The sequence below is a fragment of the Centruroides vittatus genome, unplaced genomic scaffold (genome assembly GCF_030686945.1).
Source record: "Centruroides vittatus isolate TY-2023 unplaced genomic scaffold, ASM3068694v2 contig_1427, whole genome shotgun sequence".
NCBI classification, from domain to species: Eukaryota; Metazoa; Arthropoda; class Arachnida; order Scorpiones; family Buthidae; genus Centruroides; species Centruroides vittatus.
In genome coordinates, this window is record NW_027120893.1 from 841,033 (window position 1) to 853,801 (window position 12,769).

The 12,769-nt window shown below is 27.4% G+C and overlaps 1 long non-coding RNA gene across 1 annotated transcript in view; it reads left to right on the forward strand.

Moving 5' to 3' along the window:
• The window catches only part of LOC136968292 (uncharacterized), a 47,525-nt gene extending 36,844 nt beyond the window's left edge, over nucleotides 1-10,681 (forward strand). Inside the window, exon 2 of the long non-coding RNA XR_010879636.1 lies at nucleotides 10,438-10,681. This is a non-coding gene — a long non-coding RNA (uncharacterized lncRNA). The remainder of the gene's footprint in view (nucleotides 1-10,437) is intronic.
• Nucleotides 10,682-12,769: the final 2,088 nt, after the last annotated feature.

The following is a 12,769-nucleotide window of genomic DNA, read 5'->3' on the forward strand; positions in this document are numbered from 1 at the left end:
TAATTGCCGATATCGTCATTAAAATAATCAATTTATATTTGATTTTTATGTAGTTTAAACAATTATATTTCCTCGTATACGTATCTAAATACACTTAATTTATATACATACGAATGCATTACTTATATACAAATTAAATATCTTCGAGATAAACATATAGAATAGTAATTCTCATTAAATTAATCTCTTGAGATTCGGTCAATGGTTAACAATTATCATTGTCCTTCGTTATAATCAATTATCCGAAATTCAATTTAAGAAAAAACAAAAGGAGCAAACAGAAGCAAAATTCACATAAGTTTACATGTATTTTTTCAACATTTATCATATAAAAGAGAGATTTTTAATTTAAAAACATTTAAAATCAATCTGTTTACATATTTAAAGTTTAAATGTTTACATAATTTATGATAAATTTATTAAATTATTAAAATAAACATATATATATAATTAATTATATTCATTCTATAAAACTTTACCATTAAAATATTTTTATATATTAATATAATATTAGTATTAAACTTTCTATTAATTAATGTTTAAAATTATTTAAATAATTATTTAATTAAGCAAATATTAAATTATATCTACGTTAATAGTGATAATTGTTATTGATTTTTCAAATAATATTTGTATAAATTCAATTTTAAAGAACGTAAAAACTTTAATTAAAATTTATAAACTGTTTAAATGTATTTAATCAAAATTAAATAACTTTCTTACTTCGTACTAATTACTATTATTTTTTAATTAAATTTAATTGTTATCGAATGTTATATAAACGTTTTTAAAAGATAAAAACAATCATTCAAAACAAAATTAAGCTTTACTTATTAATTTATAAAGCAAAAACTAACAGAATGCATCTGTAATGATATCGTTTTATGCTTCTGCTTATCATTATAACAAAATAATTATCTTTTATCAGATATTAACTTAATTAAGTATCTAAATTAATATTTATATAATATTTTAATATCTCAAATCGATGAAATCTTCACTAATTTTGCTATGGTTTTGGTGATTAGTATGGTAGTTTAATTACTTCTCATATATTAACAAAATTAATATTTTAATACAGCCAAACCTCTGAAGAACGGACACTGAAAGGAATATAAAAAGTGGCCGTTGTTCGGAGATTATTTTTGTATGTATCTTTAAAAAAATAATAATAAATTCCTAAAAATGGCCGCTGTTGGGAGGTATCCTTTATTGAAGGTTCGAATATAGAATATATTTATATATCCTACAAAGAAATATCCTAATAAAAAGGTCCTTTACTATCAACTGAGACTGTTTACTTCGCAATTTCTTTATGTTGTTATACTTATTACAGTAACCTGATAGAATAAAACGTTTGCTCAGATTTCTTGGACAATAACAGGGGGGAAAAAACACCAAAAAAACTCTGTTGAATTCAGAAGAAAATGTTTTATATGATATTCGATACTTATCTAAATTCTACAGAAAAATGCTTAAATATAATTACTAAATTCTTATTGATATGGTTATAATAAAACAGTTAAAATATATGAGATATTTAATCGAAAAAATAAATAATTTATCGAATTGAGACGAGCAATTATTTATTGTGACATTATCACAATGCCTGGCAGCAATTTTTAATCATATTCTTAATTTAAAATATATGCTCTCCATCTCAAATTTATAGTATCTTTCCCCCCTGTACGTCATACTTTTCCCGATTACAACAGAGTCGTGCCGGTCATCTATTCGGGGGGGGGGAATTTTTTAAATTGAATTCACGTGACATCCGGTCAAGGTCAGACGTTCGTGTATAGTTAATCGTGTTCCTAAAATTTCCAAATACGATCTCGATTTTATCTACCTAACACCGTTCTCGAGATTAAGGAAGGACAGACATACAGACTGGCGATAGTGGGAATTTGTAGGTCTACAATATTTTTAAATTGCAGCCCAATAATATAAATAAATTCAATAACTGTTTATGGAAATATTAAAGGAAATTAATTATTAAATCTAACTCTTTTAATAAACTGGAAAAGATAAAAAATAAAATGGAAATTTATAACTTTTTATATATTAAATGTGTTTTTTAGATATTCTACCTTCGATTTTTTTCGTTTAATTTATGAAATTAATTTTTTTCCTTACTTAATTCCTATATATATATATATATGTATGTATGTATGTATGTATGTATATTTTATAGTTTTTCTCGTAGAAAGCTTTTATTCTAGGAAAACTTCTCTGTAGAAACTTATGACTTAAAAGTATTTGTCTGAATAGAAATATTCATCTCTTACTTTATCCAATGAATGTTTTTATCTTATTGAAAATTGCATTGTCTGTCTGTCTGTCTGAAGACCGAACTGATATTCACAGAATAAGATGATAAAGTTCAAATAAATGCACGATAAATGCATCATCCTTTCAGAATGACTTACAATTTTCTTTAAAAAAATCAAATCTTTTATAGATTTACTAATCAATTCTATATTAATACTTATAATTTTTCATTAGCTTATTATAAGAATTAAATACTCACACTTCTAAATGATAATAAATTTTAAAAAGCAATAAACGAATTTATATTAAAATCAACTCGAAATCCACCTCTTAATAGGTTATTTGGCCAAAATTTACGGTTGAATAAATCATTACTTTCAGATAACTCAACCATAAATTAAGGAATCGACAAGTGGCATATGAGCAAACATTTTTATTATATTAAATATGAAATGAAGGTGATAATAATTTTCTACGTAAAAAGAAAAATATATACAAGAATCTTTGAGCATGCAAATATGTTTATTTATAAAAGCAAAAACTCGATAGACGAAAATAAAATTGGAATTTAAAACATAAAATTCTTATTTAAGGCGTCATGTATGGCTCAGTGCCAAATTCTGTTAGAGATGTTTTTAGCAACTTGGAAATTGTTCTAATTCATAATTCCATCCACGAAGTAGGTCTTCCATTCCTTTTACTGTCGAAACATCCTGATCTAGGCCTACAGATTTCCCGAGCATTAGTGCTGCTTTATGGTTTTCAAATGAAACACTTATTTTTTTATACCTTAAAAATTCATTGTTTTCATGTATAATTCATCCGATTTTGTCAGATCTAAGTCGATACTTTATAACAGTAGATTAACATCATATATACTGGTCCAAATTGCAACTAATCGATAACAAGCTAAGCCTTTTCTGATCAGAAGAGTTCAACAAATGCTTGTATTGATATTGATTGTTGTTTGCTGTTGTTGGGTACTTCTCGCCATTCATTTTCCACTACTTGCAAAGTAATAGATTAGTTGCTTTGATTCAGTCGGTGAATACCACAAAAGCTCAGTTGGAAAAGATCCTTTCTTCTTTGACCATTTCAAAAGCAATAAACAATTGAAGCAATGCATTCGTCTATTCTTAGAATTTCAAAACTATTGATGCACAATTTCAATAAATTTTACTTAACTCGAAAACAATTTAATCAGTTTTATCTTTTAAGTATTTATTTAAAGTAGAAAATTCTATTCGTACAACATAATTTTGATTCGAATTTAACTGTTTTCGTGTAATAGTATTACAGTGCAGTGTCATGTAACTGCTGATAAAATTATACGAGTATGAAGAGCATTTGAAGGCTTTACAAGATGCTCTATTAAATTATAAGCACGATTTTTACCTTCCAGGTTCTGTTACATATAACAGAGGTTAAGTATGGCGAATGTATGTTTGGAAGTTAGTGTTTGTGTGTGGCACAATTTTGTTCTCCCTCTTTGAAGCTTAATAACTCCTGTGCTTTTTGTCGAAAATTTCTGAAATTTTGCAGGGAGATGTGTGTATTACAGATATTAATGCTATTAAATTTTGGTGGTTAAAGGTCGACGGAGTGGAGAGATAGAGAGGGGCCGTGTGTCATGTCTCGAGTAGGATCGGACATTATGCTTTTTTTTTTTTTTTTTCCATTTCATAATAATTAAAAATATAAATAGTTTTTAAAATAAAATATAACAACAGATGGCGCCACATACTCAGTTTTAAATATAGCCGGGAAAGTTAAGCAACTCGTTTTTGGACTTTTTACTTTGTAAAGCATTTCATTACATAATTTACACTTTAATACTCTATTTGTGTTTCAATATACAATCTTTTTATTTGTTTTATGATAACAATACGAGAGTCATAAACATGTTAAATTATAAATATAAACGCTGTTTTTTTTTAGCTAAGTAGTCACGCTCGGTTTAATATATAAAATATAACGTAACAGAATGAAGACATTATCATCGTGTGATGCATTTGAGTAAGCTATTAGCACACTAAAAGCGTTCCAATTCACTTATCTTTTTTTCTCTTCCTACTTAACGCATCAGAAACATTGTGATAGAAGGTTTTTGGCCTAAAATGGCTGAATATTCCTTACTAATTTATGCCTATCACATGACTACTTTATAGTGTCATGCATAAAGAGCTATTACTTTGCGAATTCGTGCCTCAAATGTAAAATATTCCGGGGAGAGATATTCATAAACTTTCACTCGAAATATAATTTCTCTAGTCTAAATTTAAAAAACTCAAGATTCTGTAAATAAATAAATTATTAAGTAAGACGTGTTTACATTATTATATTGATAATATAAATTTAAACAGTTTGAGGAGAATTTTAAAAGGATATTTGATATTTCGGTTTTGAAACATGTTTATTATGCATCGAGTTATTTAGTATATAAGCTGAAGAGTGAAACGATAAACAGAAAATTTAACATAAACGATAGAAGATGCAAAAAGAGGATGAAAATCACGCGAGAATACCCGCATCAGAATGAATACTGACATGCATAAAAATTCAAAATAGGCCAAATATATAATGTTTTCATTAAATGATGGGAGATATTATTCTATTTTTATCGACTTAATTAATTGTAAAAAATTGTCGTCTTTGTAGCAATTATCGTTCGAGCTTTTGAGCAAAAAGGCTGGTAACATTGTATGATTAATATTTCTAATAATAACCTACAACGAATGCAACAGTCACTATAAAATTATATGCAAACGACCGTTTATAATAGTCTGACTTGTATCGTCACTTAAAGGTGTGTTCGTTTTGTATATACAACACGAATGCACCCAACTTTTTTACACCAAAAGGAAGCATTTTTAAGACTTGTTCGTTGAGTTTATTAATTAAAACAATTCATGATTTAAATAGGATCAAAATCGCAGATATTTCAGAATATTCTGTTTTAGTTTGAATAAAAGAAATGTACTGTACTGTACATTTGCGTTGACAAGATGTAATCTTATACAGTCTTTTTCTTTCTTTCTTTCTCTCGTTCTACACGTTGCAGCTTTTTAAGTAAACACTTTTCTTTGAACTTTCTATATTAGTCAGTCGGATTTTACGGACTGTTTGTTTCCTTAAGGCTAGAAAAGAATTAAAATGAAAGTGTACCTTTCAATGTCAGCAAACGTTCGCTTGTTTTGAACACTTAATAGCAAATTAAACTTCATTTTTTTTCAAAAAATTTTCCTCTGAAAAACTCATTGTTCTTTGCTAAATAGTTACAATAGAGAGAAGATTCTATATAATAAATATTTCGTAAGATATTTAAATTGGTTATTTACAGTTTTGCTTATATTAAAAAAGGTGTTATATAACGTTATATTGAAGCCATTATATTATATTAATAAGTACATAATTAGTGACATCAAGATAAACATTAAAAAATATTTAAAATAAGCTAATCATTAACGGTTATGCGATTTTAATCTCCAAAATCCTAAAAAGTTCTCTTTTTTTATGGATAATTATTGAGTTCAACTCATTTATTCTCTTTTTTTTCCTATACAAAACTATGTTCTGTATCAAAACTTACAAGCTTTAATTAATAAAAAACAACTTTTTACAGCATATTTTTTATTCATTTTTTAATAAAAAGATTTCTATTTTCAGCTATTCCAAACCAAAACTTGTAAGTCATCTGCTTAAAATTTCTAAATTGAAATGTTGACGTGATGATTTATAACTTATATTAAATATCAAACGTGTTAAAACTTTCATAAAATAGCAATGAATTCGTCGGTGCTTATGCAATACGTAAATTGGCACAAACAATCGAAAACTTTTATTATTAAATTTATTAAATAGCTTAAATGTTATTAAGATTTTATTACACAATGAGACGAAATTTAGTATAGAAAAAAAAATTTAATTTGTTTTCTTAAATGGATTTTTCACAAATTCTTATCTTGCAAAGTCATTGTTTCTAAACCCTTTTGTTCTTTAGACCGCATATCAAATGATTTAGTATTTGTTGTTTAACAACAAAGAATTTAATTAACACTGTTATAACAACTTTGTTATCTTTTTCGAGAGAAATTCCCTATTAAAATACAGTTTATTATATACACTCCAGTAAATTCTTCTACAGTTGATAGAATACCAAAGAGTTATGTAAAACGAGATAAAGTTTCCTTACTAAATTATAACACGCACAGACTCATTCAAAGCAATTTGAAATTAAAATAGGGAGGAAAAAATTGATATATTTTTTTCAATTTTCAATGAAATATTAAACAGATAATTTGGTTAAATTAATCATAAAACATTTCATTCATATATAATCGGTAGAATTAGAGATTTTTCGTGTTAAACTTCTTATAATCTACGCCTATTAAAATCGATTTTAATATTAATTCTGTATTAAATACAAAGGAAATTTTATTCTTTAACATAAATTTCAAAATATTAACCGAATATATGATTAATATTTTAAACAAATTTCCATTTTATGTAGAGTTAAAAGCATTCTTTATAACAATTGCTCATCCCTTAAATACATTAAATGATTTGAATATTTAATAAGTTTCCTGTTCTTAATAATAGAGTTATTTAATAGGAATTCTTAATTGGGTTTTATAATGAGTCTTTAAATGGCAAGAAAATTTAATTAAGAAATTAAAGCTTGATATTTTATTACGAACACTCGCATTCGAGCCTTATTATTAATCTAAACTGTAGTTATTCGGTATATTTTAACCCTGTAAAATTAATTTATATATGTATATAAGTTGTCCTTAATTTGATAGCTTTAGATTGATTTATTCTTAAAACTTTGAATGATAGTAATTGTTGTTATAAGCAATTTGATGTATAATAATTTATCTATTTTTTTTTCGTTGATTAATGAATTAAAAGCGTAATGAATGATCTCTGATGAAAGTTAAGATATTTAAAAATCGTGTCATTAATTGAGGAAAGTATGCATCACATAAATATTAGAAAAATGATACTCGATCACTCTAAGTGAAGTTACTTTCATAATAAACTTTAACGATACTAAAATAATTATTATAATATTAGTTCGTGGACATGGACGTCCGCAGAGGGGGTAAAAGGAGCAATTTCCCCCCTGGGATCGAGTAAAAAATTCCACAAATTGAAATCGTAACAGTGATTGTAATATGTAACCCTACACCCTCGACTATGCGACGTGTCTTTCTGTCTTTCTGTAATTCTGTATTATAATAATCTGCTTGTGGAAACCCCCGAAAAATCCTTAAATAAAAATTTATTTGTGCAACTACTTGTCTCCAAGCCCTCCAATAATTATGGTGATAAAATTATTTATTGTTCTATCTTTTGAACAGTTTCAATAAGAAAAATGAATCGATAATAAACTAAAAATATTATTAAAGTACAAAATAATATTTTCAAGTTAAAAAAAACTTTATCTAAATATATACTTTCTACAACAATTTTAATTTGAAGAAGGAAGACTTCATTAATTTGGCAATAGACGTAGTTAATGAAACAATTTCCAATTTGCGGTAGTAAAAAAAAGGAAAACTTCTTACTTCTCGACTAAGAGCTTTCGTCGTTTTGTCTCTGTTCTGCAATAAAATACAGAAACTCCAATTCTAACAACTGTAACAAAGACTAATTGACTTTTATTTTAGTAATATCGCTCAAGAGGAGCGAAAAATATCTAATTTTACAAAAATTAATCTAAGCTTTCTCATGAATTTTTCAAAATGAAGCTCGACCAATCTAAGGAAATTGCATTGTTAAGTGTATTTTAAATAATTAATTAATTAATATAGTGCAACACTAGAGTGAAAATTATGTTATCATCAATAATTTTTACGTATACTACGACTTTACATTATATAATTTATTAAATATTTAAATATTTTATATTATCATTTGATAACCTCGTGAAATTAAATTATATTTTTGAAATGAAAAATTAAGCTTTAATAGTAATGAAGAAATAAAAGTATTTATCGTGTGACAATTAACTTCAGGTAGACTTTTCTTTTTTTTCTTCATCTCATTTCGTGTTACGAAAAAAATTTAAATGAGAAAAAATATATATTTTATAGTTAAAATTTTAATAAATTTTCATTAAAATTCCTACAGTAAAACATAAGTAAGAATGAATTTAACTTAGCTATGAGCCGAAGGTAATACGGATATGTTACTTCATCACGTTAATCTCTACATCTTTTACATTAAGTCTCATATAGAGTTGTAGTGTCTTGTAACTATGTTTACAACTTAATTCGTTCCATTACCTTTCGTTCCTCCGCATCTGTCTCCAACAACGAATGAATACAAATTTTATTCTTTCGAGACGAGAATTCTAGATCTAAAAATATTAAATTAATTAAAAAGTGGGCATTCGATATGAAATTAAGTATACGATGACACTAACCCATCTTAAGAAAAATTAGTAGGAAAATTATTCATCCTTAAAATGTGCATGAATCCAGTTGAATTATGAGAGAGAGTACAAATAGGTGATTTAATTCATTAATTTTAAATATGTAATTAATTAATATTCAATTAAAATTGCCACTTCTAAATTAGCCTTATACAGTTACTCTTAAAATTATTGCGTATAATTATAATTAATAAAACGAGAGAATATTAAATGCTTTGTAATAAGGTTCTAAACTATCCTGGCATAACTATTAATCTATATTTGTGGCCCTGTATAAGGTATACTCCCGAGCATTATCGAATGTATATTATTATATTCATAATAAATTCGGTAAATTATATAATTATTAAAAAATAAAAATAATAATAATAATAACGATAAATTAAAATCATTAATTAGTTGAATAATTGGACTTTCGCAAGAAATAAAAATCATTTTGACACGTTCTTCGCTCCAGTGAATCATATTAAACGAAACTAAAAATGGTTTTTTTCCAAGTTTCTTATTAACTTTATATATCGATTAATTATGATACGCCTTAAATTAATGCTTTACGAAGTTATATTTAACCAGCAAAAATTTTTAATTTATTTAATTTAAAATATATGCTCTCGATCTCAAATTAGTAGTGTCTTGCCCCTGTACATCATACTTTTCCTGTTAATAGTAGAGTCATACCGATCATCTATGTAACCCTATTCTGAAGAAAATTTTTGAATTGAAATCACGTGATATCCGGTTTGGACCGGAAGTTCGTATATAGTTAATCGGGGCTCCTTTTCCTAAGCTTTCCATATCTGGTCTCGACTTTCATTTATCTAACACGGTTCTCGAGAGTAAGAAAAGAAAGACAAGAAGAATTTATAGGTCTACATTTTGTCCAAATAATGCTAAATCCCCGATTCAAATCCTTCACTAGAACACCCTTTAAACATAATAGAAACAGATCTGCTTCCATAGACAAAATAACTGTTTTTATGGCCCACCTACTTACGACTTACGCAACAATTGAAAAGTTTTGGCACCGCTATTACATCAATTTGACGTCATTCTTACAGTTTTCTTACGAGAAAGTGTGATAATGATGTCAATTTGCCGTAAAAGTGTGCTCTGTGTAGGAAGCAAAACGTATGTACTGTATCTTTAGATTCAAAATGGACTCCATTACAGTATTCTCCATACGCGAATCTATGCGCAGTTTAAAATATACGTGAATATATCTCAAGATTATTCACCCGAATACAATGGATATAAAAGCTTTCTCAACAAAGAAAGAAGGTTTTTTTTTCTTTTTTTTTCCTCTATAATAAATGTTATCTATCTGACGTGTATTCACTTTAATCTGAAAATGTCACTTCAACTTCTTAAAGCTTAAGAATTATCAAGCAAAATTTGACTATAATATCATAGAAAATATCAAAATGCTTAGAAATTTCTAAATTTGCATTTATATTTTGTGTATTCGCGGACACGGACATAGTTTCTAAAATATCTTTCCGACCTCACGAACTTCTAACATCATTTCTCAAAACATATCCAAATACACAAAGAACAGAGGACATTCAAAGAATTCTTTAAAAATATTTTTAAAAAATACTAAATAAGAAAATGAATTTTAATTTATATTTTAACTTTATTTATATAAATTATAATTATTTTATGTATTATTAAAGTTTTTACTTTATAAGAAAATGTGGGATTAGAATACTTGTGTTTCTCTCCACCAGATGGCAGTGTGGCGGAAGGGATAGATGCTGTAGCAGAATACCCAGAGAACCACCGCCATATCGGTCTCAGTTGTGTGTGTAGCGTGGTGGAGGATTGTGACATCACTTATAACTCTCTCTCTCTCTCTCTCTCTCTTGGATATTTTTAAGGGCACCACTGCAAACGACATCTGCCGGACGGAAATAAAATTAAAGACTAGTTTTTAAAAAAAGGCAGACAATACTCTTTGGAGAAGAGAGGTGAGTGTCCTACCTTAAGTTATCATTAGGCTTAAATGTATGAAGCGAAAGACTATCGATAGCCGAGATTTTTCCTTCGGGTAAACGACTTTCGAGTATGGAAAAATGGCCGCTTCTTCCCTAAAGTCAATGCTTTTTTACCTGTAACGTTGGGACAGTTAAATCGGTCTTATATTTTTTTTACCCCTAACACCGGCCCGGAGCAGATGGATATGCGTAGAGGTGGTATTTACGATACGTAAACAGGAGGGCGTGGTCTGGTTGTCTGTGACGTCATGGCCGGCTCCGGATGATGTCATCGGGATAGATGCCAAAATTCTCTCTCTTCACACGTTTTGACTGAACATTTTTATTTACTCTCTTCCTTAAATTTTATGATTCGTTATTACAGTTAATGTCTTTTCTAACACGTCGCGAGTTCGTTTGTCTGGTGAAAGTAGTAAAAACATTTGTAAATTTTTCGATCTTTTCTTCCTTCGGGAATAAGATTCGTGCGGGATACTTATACATAAATAAATACGGTTTAAATAATTTAAAAAAAAAATCGCAACCCGTAATGAAATTTTAGACGAATGATTTCTATAAGAGAGGTGTCTAAAGTGGGAGAAAATTCTATAGTAAATATTTGAGGGTTTCTCTTCGGTGGCATTGACCCCGGGTCACGTGTCTTCGGGCTATATCTACTGTTATTGTTCATTTACTCTTTAGATATTCTACAAACATTCCTTCGTTTAATTTCACTCTTTTTATCTACTTTTGAGTTACATTGTCTATTAAATTTCCAATTATTTTTTACATAACATTTTTCTAAACTGTCCTCTCTCTCTCTCTCTCTCTCTCTCTCTCTCTATTAAAATCAACATTTCGTCTAGCAAATTCCAATTAAATCTCTCGTTATGTTTAAAATTCTTCAATGCATCTGTTACGAATAAATAGAACTATTTGAAAAATGTCCAATTACATTAATAACCAACTAAAATATCATTATACCAAGTTTAATTTTGGATGTTAAATTTCAAAGGTTCTTAGTGCCTGTAGTCAAGTTTTTTAAAATAGTAAAAAATAAAAAATATACAAAATTATGATCAATGAATGTGGATGCTAAGTACTAAAAAATTATAAAAAATATATTATAAAAAAAAGCTGCATGAAATTATTAATATCTCTGCTAATTATGTATTTCGTATCAAAGAAAAATCATCAGAAACAGATGGGAAAAAGATTGCTATTTTCAGCATCACCTGCTTTATTTTCTGAATGAATTTTATATTTGGATGATTGATGATAGTTTATAATTAATCTGATAATAAAAAAATCAATGTCAAAAAGTATTTTTTTAAATAATTATTACGTACAGTACAATATAGTACATATATAACACGAATTATTAAAGTTTTATAACAGCTTATAAACACTTAAAAATGTATTTTATAACGTACATTACAGCATACATCTTACTTATATTATAACTGTATTATTAATTTAGTTACATAAAAATGTATTTATACACTACCTCTACGGCCTTGAAATAGGATATTTAAATATATATATATTTATATTAATTATAGCGATTAGGTTTTATAACAGAAAGAGTTATATAAGTTGGAAAGAAGAAGGATCGATTGAGTTTAATATTTATAGTTGTGTTGATATAAATGTCCATTAAAGCGTCGTGTTGTCGCCAAGGGTCTTTTGTATCTTACGTATCTTTCAGTCATCTTGGTGTCCTGCTTTTTTGATTCTTACCATGCATATGCTATCAACCGAACACTCGATTGAAATTCATCTCTTGTTTAAATGATTGAAATAAAAGTATCGTTACGGTCGAACGATATAGACAAAATTCCAAATTTGGGTTGTCGTTTCGCTTCAAATTCTAAAAAGGAAAAAAGATCTCTCGATCGTTTCAATCGTTCGGTTACTTTTCTGTATTATTCAAGCACACTAAATAAATCTTGCACGACTGTGGAATGTCTGTCACTCAACTCTGAGCTGTCTCGTAAGTCAATGCCATTGGGTTTGAATTACACATCTATGTTAAGCACTTCTGATATGTTTTAAGTTACAGTTTTTCTTTTTTTTTATATATCGT